This window comes from Thermobia domestica, chromosome 4 (assembly GCF_964235325.1).
Source record: "Thermobia domestica chromosome 4, izTheDome1.hap1.1, whole genome shotgun sequence".
Taxonomy (NCBI): domain Eukaryota; kingdom Metazoa; phylum Arthropoda; class Insecta; order Zygentoma; family Lepismatidae; genus Thermobia; species Thermobia domestica.
The window spans coordinates 253,996,226-254,011,257 of record NC_137457.1 but is presented as its reverse complement, the minus strand read 5'-3'; the positions used below and the strand labels follow the sequence as shown (position 1 = coordinate 254,011,257).

The window sequence follows — 15,032 nt, the reverse complement described above, 5'->3', positions numbered from 1 at the left end:
ATAATATAAATGGATTTCTTAAGAGCCTGCCTTACTAAAAATAATACGAAATTTATCATTTTCTTTTGCTTGATGATTCATCCGTGACAGGAAATAATGAAATGCAAGTTACCACAATCATAGATATTGCTATTCTACAACAGAAAATATGAACCTGAAGAATGTTCAGTGTTGCCATCCACAGATATTACAGTGTTGCCAGAAAAACAATTTCCCTAAAATCTATGTTAAGACTGCGAGTAGAGAAATGAACTCAACTGCATTTGATTACTATCATGTTGTCTTGGTTTCTTGTGAACTACTTTTTAATTAACATTATTATTTAGTTTTAATAACTGTATGTTAAAACTATTTTGTTTAATACAAACTAAATACAACTATTATTTAAAAAGTAGTTCACAGGAAACCAAAACAATATGATACGTAACCAAATGCAGTTGAGTTTGTTCCTCTACTCGCTACCTTAACTTAGATTTTAAGGATTTTTTCTGGCAACACTGTAATTTCTATGGATGGCAACACTGAACATTCTCCAGGTTCATATTTTCTGTTGTAGAATAGCATTATCTATGATTGTGGTGACTTGCATTTCATTATATCCTTTCACTGATGAATAAACAAGCAAAAGAAAAATGGTAAATTTTGTATTATTTTTAGTAAGGCAGGTTCTTAAAGGCATTTCCTTGAATGCTTCATTCGAGGAAAAGTTACATCAGTCACCCACTATTTCTAAATTTCTTCAAACGAAAGGAACTATACCAAATTGTAGGGTTAGTATAAAATATTTATTTTAAAATATAAACAAAACCATTCTATTAATGTTCTGGAGAATCCCATAAGAAACTTAAATTCAAATTTTAGTCTAGGAGTATTAAACGATAAGGTATGAATTGGTACCTAAAACGGACAATAATAATCCAAGTTTCTGGCATATGGGGGCATGAAACGTATAAATCCACTGAAATCTTGAATTTGTTTTCTTTACGATCACAAGATTCTATACCTCTATTGCCACTCGAAAGTGTATAGCTATAGGGAGGGATAAAAGTGGATCTGAAAAGGTGGGGGGAACGGTAGGTAACGACATAACGCCACGCCGTCCCCCTGCCTATCTTTGCCCAATGTAATTTTTGGGAACTGGGGGAATGCCGTACATATATTTTCGAGGTGGGTGGATGACGTGCCTCCGCGTTCCCGCGCACTTTTATCCCTGGTTATAGGTCATCGCACTGAAGCTTCTCGATCCCATCTCTTAAACTGAATCGGCAAACACGCCACACACTAATGCTTATCTACAAAACCTGAACAAAATTTTTACACAAGTTTTCGGTTATATTGCGCGTTCAATATGCACAGGAAACAAGTCCATTTTTGATCATTTTCGACACACCGGAGTAATCCGACGACTAGGAGACCAGGTTGTGCAGGATAACCAAAATCGCGGGATTACAGTAAGGTACACTCATGTCCAAAATTATTGTCGCATGTCTATAAATATGTTGTTGCAGGAATATAATTTGATAACGAATTCGCCCGGTATATCTTATAATGTTAGTATGTGTATAATCAGCAAAGATATGTATGTGGCAAATTTCATGTCAAAAGATCAGTAAATAAGAAAAATAAAACGAAAATAAAACTTTCTTGTCCATTTAGCAACATTTTATTTTACTCATTATAATTTTCGTATTTATAATTATTTTCCTATGAAATTTACCACAAATATACATTTCCCGATTATACACATAGTATCCGTATTAAAAGTACCCTGCAAAATCGTTATCAAATTATATTCTTAGAAGAAGACAGTTATAGATGTGCGACAATCATTTTGGACATCAGTGTACATGGAGGTTGTATAATCTCACTAATCTGGAAGGTATCCATCCATGTAGTGACATCCTCTCCACGCTCGCGAACAGTACACACACAAAACGTCGGATTACTTGATGGGCCGGAGTAGCGCATGCCCGGATTACACAAGGTATACAGTGTTCCATCTTTAAAATATCTGTCTGAAGATTCTTGTACTCTGAATCCCCTATATATGTACTGTATATCCGAAGAAAATTCATATAAGTAATCCATACTCTTTTGGGAATATGGATTATGTTATTCTGAAGGGTTACTAGTGAAATATTCGCTTACATTTCGTTCTCCATTGGCAAACAGCATTCTGAGTTTTAGACATATTAAAATCTAGAATAATGTAAGTTCAGCTTACAAAATTAAAGATATTAACGACTGCTTTGAATATAGTGTTAAATTAGGGTCTAATGGTGTAATGTTAATTATTAGCACAATTACTTCTTTCTTTATATTGTGCCAATGTGTTTGAAACAGAAAACTTGGGTATTGCTTTCTTTAACTGTTTCCCCCTTGTACTTTAAAAACCTCAATAAATGTAAAGGGTGTCCCATAAAGAATGCAACGTTTGAAATACCCGCCGCTTCCGTTCTAGTAAGTTGGCAGCACTGAAAATTACACGATTTTTATCTGTTGTTTTTATGGTTAGTTGTGACGGAGTGCCGAATAGCGCACGATCGTGACCTGTTTTCTGCACAGGTAGAAATGAAGCGCTCACCATATCTGTAATAAGGTTTCACTATGTGAACACGCTGTTCCGTTATGAAGCGCTCCATTTCTACCCGTACAGGAAACAGGTTACGATCGTGCGATATTCGGCGCTCCGTAACTACTAACCACAAAGACGACAGATGAAAATCGTGTAACATTCAGTGCTGCCAACTTACTAAGAACAGAAAAGACGGGAATTTCAGAAGTTGCATTCTTTATGAACACCCTTTGCATACCATTTATTGAGGCTGTTAAAATTATACATAACTAGATAGATATACTTGTTCTGAATAATCTTTGTAAAATCTTTTAGTTTCTAAAACATTACCAACTGCAGTTTTAATCTATACATAAAGCGTAAAAAAAATTTAAAAAAAACTTTTGTCGTTGAAAATCACTCTTTAAAGCCCTACGAGCATCTTGTTGGAACTAGAAAACTACCGCGTCCATTGATTAACTTTCCTTGTTTCTTCCCTATCGATTAACAGATTTTTCTTTGAATCTTAAATTTTTCATGTTTCTTTTCTTTTTTTTCAGAAGACAGTAATTAATTATTATTTCGTTTTATAATTAGAGTTTCCAACTATCCAAGTTTCGACGGAATTAACCAGGAATCCTACATTTTGTTCCAGACGAATGCTTTTGTTCACTAGGATGATTAAAATCCCGAAAATCAATCTTCTGTCTCTTGAATAACGAGTATACTGTACGGTATGTTGGTTACAACAAATAAATAAAATACAAAGTTTGCAATTATCACAACCGAATGTCTCAGTAAAAATACCAATTTAAAAATTCCGTTGAAATGATAAAAGACTGATCTCCCCAGCATCAGTAGTTCTACGAAAAGCAATATTGGTGTGCCGCTTTTTTCTGTGCATGTCCACGGAGTTCTTCTTTGCACTGAAAACCTTTTGAAAACAATTTAAAAAACTGATTTGATATTCTTTTTTAGCAGAATCAAAATTTTATTACTTTTTTCTATCCCAGTAAAGTCGACCCTGAACTGATTTTTAAAAAAATATCAAATGACTGAAAGTTTTTTTCTTTAATGTATGTGTGTTGTTTGTGATGCTGGTAATGATATTGTTGCGAAATAGAATTTCTCATGAAAGTATGTGCTTCATGCAGTTATGGAAATCACAGACATAGGAGCTGCAAAAATATCAACAGCAATAAAACTAATTGCGTAATGTTAAGAAATCTAGCTTTGTAATTTCAGTTGTAATATTGTTTTTTTATTTATTTAATTAATTTTTTAACGGTTAAATGAACATACACAGGCTTACCATCAAATATCTGTAACAGAATGTGTCAACCCATAGTTCCAAACCCTAAGTGCACGGCTAACTATGCGTTCGCAACGCGCTTTTATGGCTCATGCGTACGCTTGGAATACGCTAACCATGTATTTAAATGTGCATGGCTAATCACAATGCGCTGCAAACGCGAAAACAATAATAAACACGCAGAATACGTCGACTCGAGCGTATTTGGTGCGTTTCGGAACACTAGAACGCCCACTGTTTAAAAGATGTCTAAAGAGAAAGGAAAAAAAAGAAAAGACGTGTTGCCAGGCTAGGAAATTTTAGCAAGAAACATCTGCTTGGAAGACGCTTGTGTAGAGTAGAGACCTGCATGGGCCGGGCCTGGCCCGAGGCCCGAAGCCCGGCCCGGCCCGCGGGCCGGGCTTGGGCGGGCCGACTCTGTTATTTCTTTGGGCCGGGCCGGGCTTGGGCGGGCCGACACTGTTATTTCTTTGGACCGGGCCGGGCTTGGGCTGGCCGACACTGATTTCTCTTCAGGTCGGGCTGGGCTGGGACCGATCAATTGCAGTTCTTTAATAATTATTGACTTTCGTTAAACGATAATTGAAATAAAGCCAAATGTTGAAGAAGTGTGTGTGTGAAATGTTACAAAGAATGCAATAACTATTTACAGTTTGTGTTGCTTAGCGGCTCCAATTCACTATAGAGGATTGCAGGCATTATGCGGTAAATTGAGCTCTGATCTTGACCTTCACTGAACTCAAAATATAACAAGAAGGGGTGGGAATATTTGCCTGTCGCTAAACAATATTGCCATCTTCACTTTATGTTAAAAATCAATTAAATTAGATGTTTGTTACAGGGAATGGAGTTTTTGTTCTCTCGATGACAGACAAAGTTCTAGTACGCAATGGTACCATTCGGGAGGCAAGCGTCAGGTTGTGAACCAGAGTTTAGAAAATGTTTCTGAGGGTTAGGTCAAATTTAGTACTAAATTTTGAGAAAGATTGGGGCTAGAGCTATTTTTTTTTTAAATTTATCGGGCCGGGGTCGGGCCAAAAACTTTTAAAATTTATCGGGCCCGGGCCGGGCTTGGGCCAAGAATTTTAGAAAACTTATCGGGCCGGGCCGGGCTCGGGCCGAAAATCTTCAAAACATTTCGGGCCCGGGCTGGGCCGGGCCTAGGTACGTTCGGGCTGGATTGGGCTCGGGCCGAAAAATTCGGCCCGTGCAGGTCTCTAGTGTAGAGTATTGTAACTCTACTATTATAGACATAGACCTGGAAACCCTGACTGGCTCAAAGTATGATTTACAACTCCTGAAAGTAAAATTACCGAGTAGCCACCTAGGTCGCGTTCGCTGCAGGGGGTTACGCATCAAACACACTTTCTCGAATAACCTAAACCCTAACTAGGTGGCTATTCGCAGCGTTCGCAAAGCGTTTATATTGCTCAAGCGTACGCTTGGAATACGCTGACCATGTATTTAAATGTGTATGGCTAATCACAATGCACTGCAAACGCGAAGGCAATAAAAACGCGCAGAAAACGTTGGCTCGAGCGTATTTGGTGCGTTTGGGAACAACAGACTGCATGCTGTTTAAAATGTGTGTAATGGGAGGAGAAAAGAAAAGACGTTTTGCCAGACAAGGGGATTTTAGCAAGAAACAGCTGCTTGGAAGATGCTTTGTGCAGAATATTGGAACTCTGCTTTTATAGACATAGACCTGGCAAAAAAAAAAAAAAAAAAGACCTGGGAACCCTAACTGGCTTACAGTATGATTTATAACGCTGTTGAAAGTGAAATTACCGAGTAGGCACTTAGGTCGGTTCGCTCAGGGGGTAACGCATCAGAAAGACATCCTGAATAGCCATAGTCTTAGTTATAATGAGAAAAAAGGTAGAGCCTACTGTTATGCCTTCACTGAAACTGGAACGTTATAAATATGACCAAAATTTCCCAGGCAAAAATGTTTTGAAAAAAAAAAATCGTTTTTCTCCCTCGGGCCGTATCATCTCTAGTTGGTAGTAATCCTAGTTTTAGTAGTTAGTAATAATGGTTATAAATGTTAGAAGAAACTGTGCCAAAACAGTATACATCAACAGATTTCAGTCTCAAATTTGCGGCCCTAATTACGCTAATAACGTTGGACTTGGTCCATGCCTTCAGTTCAATTTAGCAACCCTAATTCCTGTTTAACAATAAATTTACAAAATATGCTTTTCTTTTGTCTAAATATATCTTCCGTCATTTCTATCATAGATTTCAGACTTTCAGTAACACCACAAACGAAAATTAGTTATTTTTTCAACTTCCGTGAAAAATTTTAATCTGGTATCCACATTAAGGTCATCTCAGAACTTAAGCTGTTGTTGGAATTCGACGTAAAACACACCAGTTCAACTTTAATATCTAGATGGTCATACAGAATGCTGGTACATGCGACAGTTAAAGAAATATGAAAAAAGAAATCTCGAAAATACCATAGGCAAGAAAGAAGCATGAAAGCTATTTTCCAGAGAGTGATAGAGAGATGGGATTGAAAGCCTCTTACAGAGTAAATGGAGAAGCGGAGTAGTTTGAAATGAAATACCCTGCGGGTACAAAGCAAACAGCTTGACGACTACTAACCACCATCTCATGGGATCGATCAACGGAAATACAGGGAGGAAAAAAAAAAGTCTCCAATTCACGAAAAATGCAAAAATTTCAGAAGCTTTTCCCTTTTCATGCACAAACTCTGCATTTAAAACTTAATTTCCTTTCATTGTTCTCCTTTCTTTCTCTAGTGAAAGAACCTTTTCATCCAACTTGATTACCAGGACTGTTTATACGTGTTAACTTAAACAAAGTTACCAAATGAATAAAGAAAGAAGTAAGGACCGTAGTGTTAAAAATTAAACTTTCTAGGAATCTTTTCTATCCTTAATAGCAGAATATCCGTTCTTCGCAAAGGGAAAAAAATAAGGTTTCTGGGAAATATTCCTTATTTCAAATACTTGTTGATGCAAGTTTGATTTCCCTGGAGTTACATAAAGGCTCATCTCCGTCCCGCTCCCTCTTTATTAGGGTCACATTTCTTAACACTCCACCTTATCGTCAGCCTGAGCTACATGGGGATTTCAAAGTTATACGCCTAATAATTTCTCTTAGAACGAAAGAACTTAGAAGAAATTAAACACTAGTGAAAACAGCTGAAATAATCGTTCTTCGCACGGGAAAATCAATATTTATGCAAAATATTTGAGTATAGACTGAAATAGTGTGACGTCACATCCGTCTAGTTGCTATAGTGATCGTAGTTATATTTTCTAAACAACATGGCCTAAGAACCTAAGTACAAAGCGAAAACAGTGTCGTGTTAACTTCCGGATTACAAATATTAGAGAAAGCAAACACTTGAAAATGTTAAAAAAAAAAAAAAAAAAAAAAACAATGAATGAAACTACGAAAACAGAAAAAGCAAGCAATTAGGTAAATAATATGTTAAAATATGTCAAGCGTTGAAAGTAAAATATTTTCCCTGATATCGCAGATTTTGGAATTTATACATTTGAAAGTTACGTAAAGTATCAAAATATATTTATCTTATTTATTATCGGATATTAAATTAAATAATTGTGGAAAAATTTTTAGTACCATCGGTATCACACATTACATTCCAAACGTGTAGGTCTACAAAAATACTCGTAGTGTTTAAAACTTACGCTGAACCACTCATAATTGGATGTTTCCTTGTTGTTATATTTTTAACACTAGAAGGACCGGATGGGTCAAAATGACCCATCACCATATTTTAATATTCCACTGTAAACGTACTTGAAATACTAAGTGAATAATATTTTATGAATTTGTTAAGGCCAATAGCATTAACAAATTCATAAAATATTATTCACTTAGTATTTCAAGTACGTTTACAGTGGAATATTAAAATATGGTGATGGGTCATTTTGACCCATCCGGTCCTTCTAGTGTTAAGGTAAGTACGAAATATAAGGAAAGATCCGATGCATGTTAACCGACCAGAAATTGGTCCAGATTTAAAATTCTCAGAATGCATATGGTTACAAGCTTCGTCTTTTTATTATTATTATTATTATTATTATTGATTGCTTCTTTATTTTGTAGCCACTGTAACTATGTACTCATATTTTAAAGGGTAGGCGTTAAATATCTGAATATGCCAATATAATTAACATCAAAGATAAGATTTCAAAGTAGACTATATTTTTCCTTGCAAACAAATCAAGTATTTGTTCTATTTTCATTATACCGACAGCTCATCAGTCTGTACCTTACGAGTATTTGCATTGCGTCTAGTTGCTTTTGTTCATTGTGCATTACCTGGTAATGGCGTTGACATCACTTATGCAATTTCTATCTTATGAGATTACCTAGAGATGTGCCTCCTCTAGAAAAATATTCCTTATATGTTACTTCGTTAATTACTAGATTTTACTCGTAAATTTTCTAAATAGTGGACCCATATTCTTAACCTGCATGTTTTCCTGTCAACTTCACTTTGTCCTCAAAATCTTCTAAAATTATTATTAAATGTGTGTTCTTATTAACAATATAGTTCATAGTATTTCTATCGCTTCATGCATTTATTTAGAAAACAACATGGCGATCACCATGGTAACGAAAAGGAAATGACGACATCACTATTTCAGTCTATAGAAAACAAAGTAGGATATAACGACAAGACTTTACCCCAGTCAATTCTCAGACCAGCTAAAATGCCCGTTATTCGCACAGGAAAATATTGTTTATGTGAAATATTTGAAAATAAAGAACAAAGTCAAATAAATATAGACAAGCAACGTTTTCGGCGTTGCCCTCTCTAAAATACCTGTATTCACTACAGCGAAATTAAACTACCGCTAATTTTAGAGTTTTTCTGCAATATCTTCAAAACTAATAAAAAATATTGGAAAAGCAGAAACGTAGTGAACTAGACAATACGATTTTGTATGTGATACCGTTATCACAACTCACCTATCTGTTTTCGATTTGGAACTGAAGACAGATTTAGCATTTTTTGCGGGTTCTGTAAATAGCGGTATACCAAAAACAGATAGGTGAATTGTGGTAAAGGTATCACATGCAAAATCGTATTGTCTAGTTCACTACGTTTCTGATTTTCCAATATTTTTATTTGTTTTGAAGATATTGCAGAAAAACTCTAAAATTAGCGGTAGTTTAATTTCGTTGTAGTGAAGACACTTAAGCACGAGAATAGGTTTATGGAAAATATCTGGCCTACTCTGTAAAAAAATTTATAGGTAAATTTACAAAAAAAAAAAAAAGTGATAATCTGTTTACCAAACTATCTAATTCAATTTACATCTATAAAGTAAAATTACTAATATGAATTGGTTTCATATTCGCTTACAAATTTACTGTAAATTTGTACCAAAAAAAGCAAATTTTGTAATTTAATCTAAGAAAATATATATCAACTTACAAAATGAAGGATAAATAATTTTACATTGATATTTGGGAATTTATATACAGATTTTTTTTTTCCGGTGTACTTCCCCATGAAAGATACATATTTCAATCTGTCTTGTTCCTGTTAATACAACTAACATTAAGTTACAAAGTGTTGCCTAATATGTTAGGGACTTTCGTAAAGACATAACCCCCTTCCCACTTCCTTTACGAGTGCTACGCGTTTCTTGCTCTTTTTTTTTTTTTTTTTCCCAGACTATAAGTTACATGCATAACACGTTTGGTTGAAATAACTCCAAGGCGTTCCAATGTTATGCTAGAATATACACACATACATTTTCACATATACAGTATCTATAAGAAGAAAATATAAGCAGATACAGATGAAAAGTTGATATTTGCAAGAGGTTTGTTTTCTTAATTCTTCTTTGTTCAACTACTAATAGATGTATAATCATTCATCTATAGAATGACTAGTTTTAGCCTTGGCCCATAATTACAGATATATACGTAGAAGATATAAATACGAGGTTTCTTAGTTATAGTGAATATACAGTATTTTAGCAACAGGAGGTAGCAGGGTTAAAGTATGCTCTCTTTACGCCAGAAACCATCAACCAGAACATAAACGGAATACTGAAAACTTTAAGAAAAACCTAGAAACAAATATGTCATAAAAATGAATCGTGGCATGGGAGTATGAAAGATGAAAGCAATAGTGATTAGAAAGGAATAAATATGTATTTATTACTATAGAAGTTGACGAGGAGAAAGCAGTACAAGTTTTCGATGTCTGGGTAATATTATTAATCAATATTTGATACTGTTTCCTGTATATTGAGATACGGGTACACCATAGATATAAATTGGAAATTAAATGTTACAAGTTTGTTCAGATATAGAAATTAAATTAGTAGACAGAATTATTCTATTAACGATATTGTGGGTAGATACAGACATTGGACTGGGAAGCTTTTCAAAATTGTTAACGTTAAGATGTGTATGAACGGGAACATTGTTCATAAGTGGTTTTCTGTAGTAGAGGTAGTTATAATAAATATTTATGAGAAACAAGAGATTTGTTATATGTAGGAAGGTAATTGGTTCTTAGTGCTTAATCGACTGAGAATGCTTCATCGACACTGAGTTGTGTACAGGATTCACTGGTGTTACACGCAGCAAGACATAAATACAGTTATTGTTGTTACAACATAGCGAGTGCACTATTATACTGTATGAAGCAGAAATGTACACCTTACGAATAGGTAACTGAAAGAAAAAATTAAATCAGTAGAATAAAAAGTTATTCGTCAAGAAATGTCGCCTTATTGATAACACTGAAGACATTCAAAATCTTTAAGTTTTACGTCCCACGGTTATGCCGGTTAGGCTAAAGGAGACGGTGATGATGAGAGATGAGTGAAATGGTGGAATGAAGAAAGTGGGAGGAAACGGGAGAACCCCGAGAAAACCCACGAGCACGGTGTTTGTCCACCACAAAGTTCACTTGGCGGGGGCTGGGATCGAACCCGGGACCCCAAGCACCAGAGGTGAACGCTCTACCACTGAGCCACCGCGCCCCCTTGAAGACATTCAAGATGTCTGACGTAGTTGGGAGTATACATCTGGTATTACTTATACACTTTCCTCGACTCATAGAAGAATTCGCCTCCCAGGCACTAGCCTAAACCTTCTTTTAGCTACGTAGAGTAAGCTGAGTAGAACATACCTTCGGGTAAACTTGGACAATAAGAAGCAATTAGATATAATTTTTTTATTAGTAAGGTATAAAATGCTTGAAAAACTTTTCTTGTGTGTTAATACAGAAGTCATTAAAAAGAATTTATTTCAGGTTTAACTTTCTTCTGTTTCAAAGGTTTTGATTCGTTAAATATACACTGTGTCTGTGCATTGATTTTCAACCATTGCACGTGGATCTTCACCTCCCTCCATGGAAGACGTAATGGGCTGAAACACTGCGGCTTAAGAAATCTTACTAGTTTCTTCTTTTACTTGATTTTTTTGAAAGCAGAAGCTCTCGGGGGAAATCTTTGATTCCTGGAATGATCATCTTGGGAACTGGAACTCAATCCATCTCAAGAGCCCAAGCCGTCCATTACAACCATTCGAGCATCAAGGAGAAACAGAGCCTTGATTTAGAAGCACATTTCTAAGATTTCTTCACTGACAATACAGTGCAACGTCGGAATTTACAGCCTCAATCTACGCCTCCGCTCTCCTATTCGCCAAGAGCAAAATCACTATTACACTCTCCAACAGTATAATTTGAAATAATTTTTCGTTTACGTGTTTTTAAGATTATTCTCTATACTACCCATTAAAATTTAAAAGAAAAAAAGCTGACAGCTCTATGTTCTTTCTTACAATTTGGAAAATTATGAGGCCAGGTTTCAACACCAACATCCGTACCGCATCCGCAATATTTCAATCGGCAACTTTTCCTGCAACATTTCTGTCCGCATCCGCAGATAATAACAGATACAGCCCATTTGTGCTGTAACAATAATGTTTTCAAAAAATACTTTCTAACATGATCGTAAGTACCTACTTTGTGGTTCTCGGAGCTCTCTACGCTAAATGAAATGCAATAAAATCAAGCAGCCAAAAATTACAAAATTTGTGGAAGATGCGAGGGTAATTCGGAAACTAACTAGCGTTTGGCTGTAAATAATAATAATAATAATAATAAAAACTGCATTGATACAAAAATTGTTTTACTTACTTCTGTAAACTACAACTGTCCTCTCTCTATTTTTTCACAGAGTCGCCATGTAATTCATATAAGCATACTTGTCAATAGTACTTCCCCAACTTACAAATCCCTTCTGCATTCAACTCGGCCGCCTCGGAATTCGTCCTCGTCTTCAGCCAAGTGCTGTCCCCCAAAGCCACTTCTTCATGTAAGTAAACACACGAAAAACAGAAAGACTCAAGTTCTTGCTTTATGAGGGATGATCAATGACAGGTTCCATTTGAACTGGAGCAAAAGGTCTTGTGATCGCTGAGCATTGTGAAGGTGAGCGTTGTCACGCTATAATACAATTCCAGATGTCAGCAGACCACGATGTTTGTTCTGGATGGCTCTTCTTACTTCCTTCAAAGTGTTACAGTAAACTTCAGAATTGATTGCTGTATCACGTTCAATGAATTCAACAAGCACGATCCCCTTAGCATTTCAAAACACGGTGGCCATAACCTTCCTCGCTGACTAAGTTTTGACGGGCTTTCGTCAACTTGTTTGGAGAAGCGGTATGACTTGGTGCCATTGACTGCTGTTTTGTCTCAGCGTTTACATACGGTCTCAGTCTCGTCGCCAGTCATCTCATTATGATGTTCAAAAACTCTTCCCTTTTCGTGTTGTAACGGGGAAGAAAATCTGAAGCAGAGCCCATTGTATTGGTTTTGTGAATCTCTCTTAGAATTTTGGGTACCCGTGAGCAAAAATTTTCGATATCCTAATTTTAAGGGGAATACCTGGTACAAAACAACCTGAGAATTTTTCGGAAATCGTTCAGAAAGTTACGAAATTGCAAATGGAGTTTTCACAAAATCTGTCTTCGATTTTCTTTACGAGATCATCAGTAACTGCACAAGCTCTACCACTCCTCGGTTCATTATGATGTTTATTCTTCCTTCTCTGAAGAAAAATAATAATAATAATAATAATAATAATAATCCATCGACGCACAAAACCTTCACTAATAATGTTTGGGCCGTATATAGCACACAACGAATGTCTGAAGCTAACATAATTTTTGCCCAATGAAATCTTATCACTCCGCGTACCTAGGGTCGGCGGCATTTTCTATGATATCATACATTTTGTGATGCTATCGACTTAGACATACACGCGTGGGAGTGTGTTGCTCTCACTAGAACAGCTGGAAGCTTACTGAATCAGATATTACGTGGTGTAACAGGTGCAGAGCTCCGCCCACTATTACTAGTTCCAAGCCACAACAGCGGTTGCTTTCCGAATTACCCTCGTATATGAGCAAAGCACTGATATCTCAGAAGAAAATTGCGTACCGGTACTTAGTAATACTGTATCTGTTAATAATTTCAGAATGCATCGTTGTTACTATACATTGTTACTCATAACAAGGCATAAGCGTCGTTGTCCAGAACACACGAGGTAAAATTTTGTCCAAAACACACGAGGTAAAATTTTGTCCAGAACACACGAGGTAAAATTAAGATAAAAAGATACTGAGAAAGAAGAATAAACCAACTCAAATAAACTCACACCACACTAATCTCACTTGATATTAAGTATAGGGATTCTGTTTACAGAAAATGATTTCAGATTCTTTATACGGTTTACGAGCACTTTCTTGCATCTCGAAATCAACACATCGGAAACAATCTTTGTACTTCCTACTTAAAATTGAACAAGAATTTTAGGAATGGTTTTAAAAAAATGGATCAAAAGACTGCAATCTTAGCCAATAATTAGTTTTGGATCAGGGGTCACAAAAATTTTTGAACAGCCCTTTAATCGAATTTTCGTTTTTTCTATGGAATAAGCACATCATACTGAGTTATATGATAGTTTGGATTTGGCTACACTAAATGTAGTTCTCCTATATAAGCCCTACAAGAAAATTTATGTTTGAAATAATTTTTATTTTTTGGATCAGGGGTCACAAATTTATGAACGGTCCCTAAATCGAGTTTTCGTATTTTATATGGAATAAGCACATCATACGGAACAAGTTAAGTAATAGTTTGAGTTTGGCTAGAGTGTATGTAGTTCTCCAGATATAAGGTCTACAAGAAAATTTTTGATTGAAATATATTATTGGATCCTTTGATCCAAAAAAGAAAAAAATATCCATCAGAGAAAATAATATACCGTATATGCCTGAATTCGACATGAGGTTTTTACCACAATTTCCGCAAAAATATAGGGACACTTTGGCTTTCACAACATATGATGTGTCTTTTTTCTTTACTGAACAGAATCACGAACTCTTCGAGTTTTACCCAATTTAAGTTTTAGTGAAGTTCTAAAGTAATTTCTGAAAATAGGTCCAGTTAGTTGTCGACGCGATGGAAAAAAAAAAACTCGTATTTTTTTTTTTTTTTTTTTTTTTTTTGTCTTCTCTTGTCTAGTCTCGATACTCGACGAACTTTTTTTCGTCCCGTTTCGAGTGTCAGTAAGCTCGTCTCAAAAGACGAGACTATAACTGTCAACGTTTCTCGTCTGTGAGCAATACTATGTACAGTAGAAGTTTCTTAAATCCTTTGTTTAAAATATGGACATTATCTTGGACTTAGAAATAAATGGTAATAAGTAGAGCAACCAACTTTATGCTTTATTCAGCTGTATATTATGTTTTATTTTTCCTTACATTATGTTTTATTCTGCTTTTTCCTAAATGATGCTTTAATATGTTGTTCTCTGAATTATACTCCATTTTTACCCATTTCTATTACATATTTGATTTATTTTACTCGTTTTTATTACACAAGCATTAAAAAAGTATAAAAAAGCATATTATTAATTTTTCCTACTATAAATTACATCAATACAAAATATTACCTCATTTTGTGGAATTTTCCTTAAGCGGTGTTTCGAAGAAGAAACATGTAGCTGCTCAGTAGTACTCCTTATATTTAATGAATTCTGAACAGTACAAAGTAGATTACCGCCTTTTACTTTGAAATAGTCAGTTGGGAATTCTCTTACACCCTGATATTGCATATACT

At 35.4% G+C, this 15,032-nt stretch overlaps 1 protein-coding gene across 3 annotated transcripts in view; it reads right to left on the bottom strand.

Annotated features, from left to right (window-relative positions):
* Khc-73 (Kinesin heavy chain 73) overlaps nucleotides 1-15,032 on the bottom strand; it is a 571,786-nt gene that overhangs the window by 301,535 nt on the left and 255,219 nt on the right. The window lies entirely within an intron of this gene.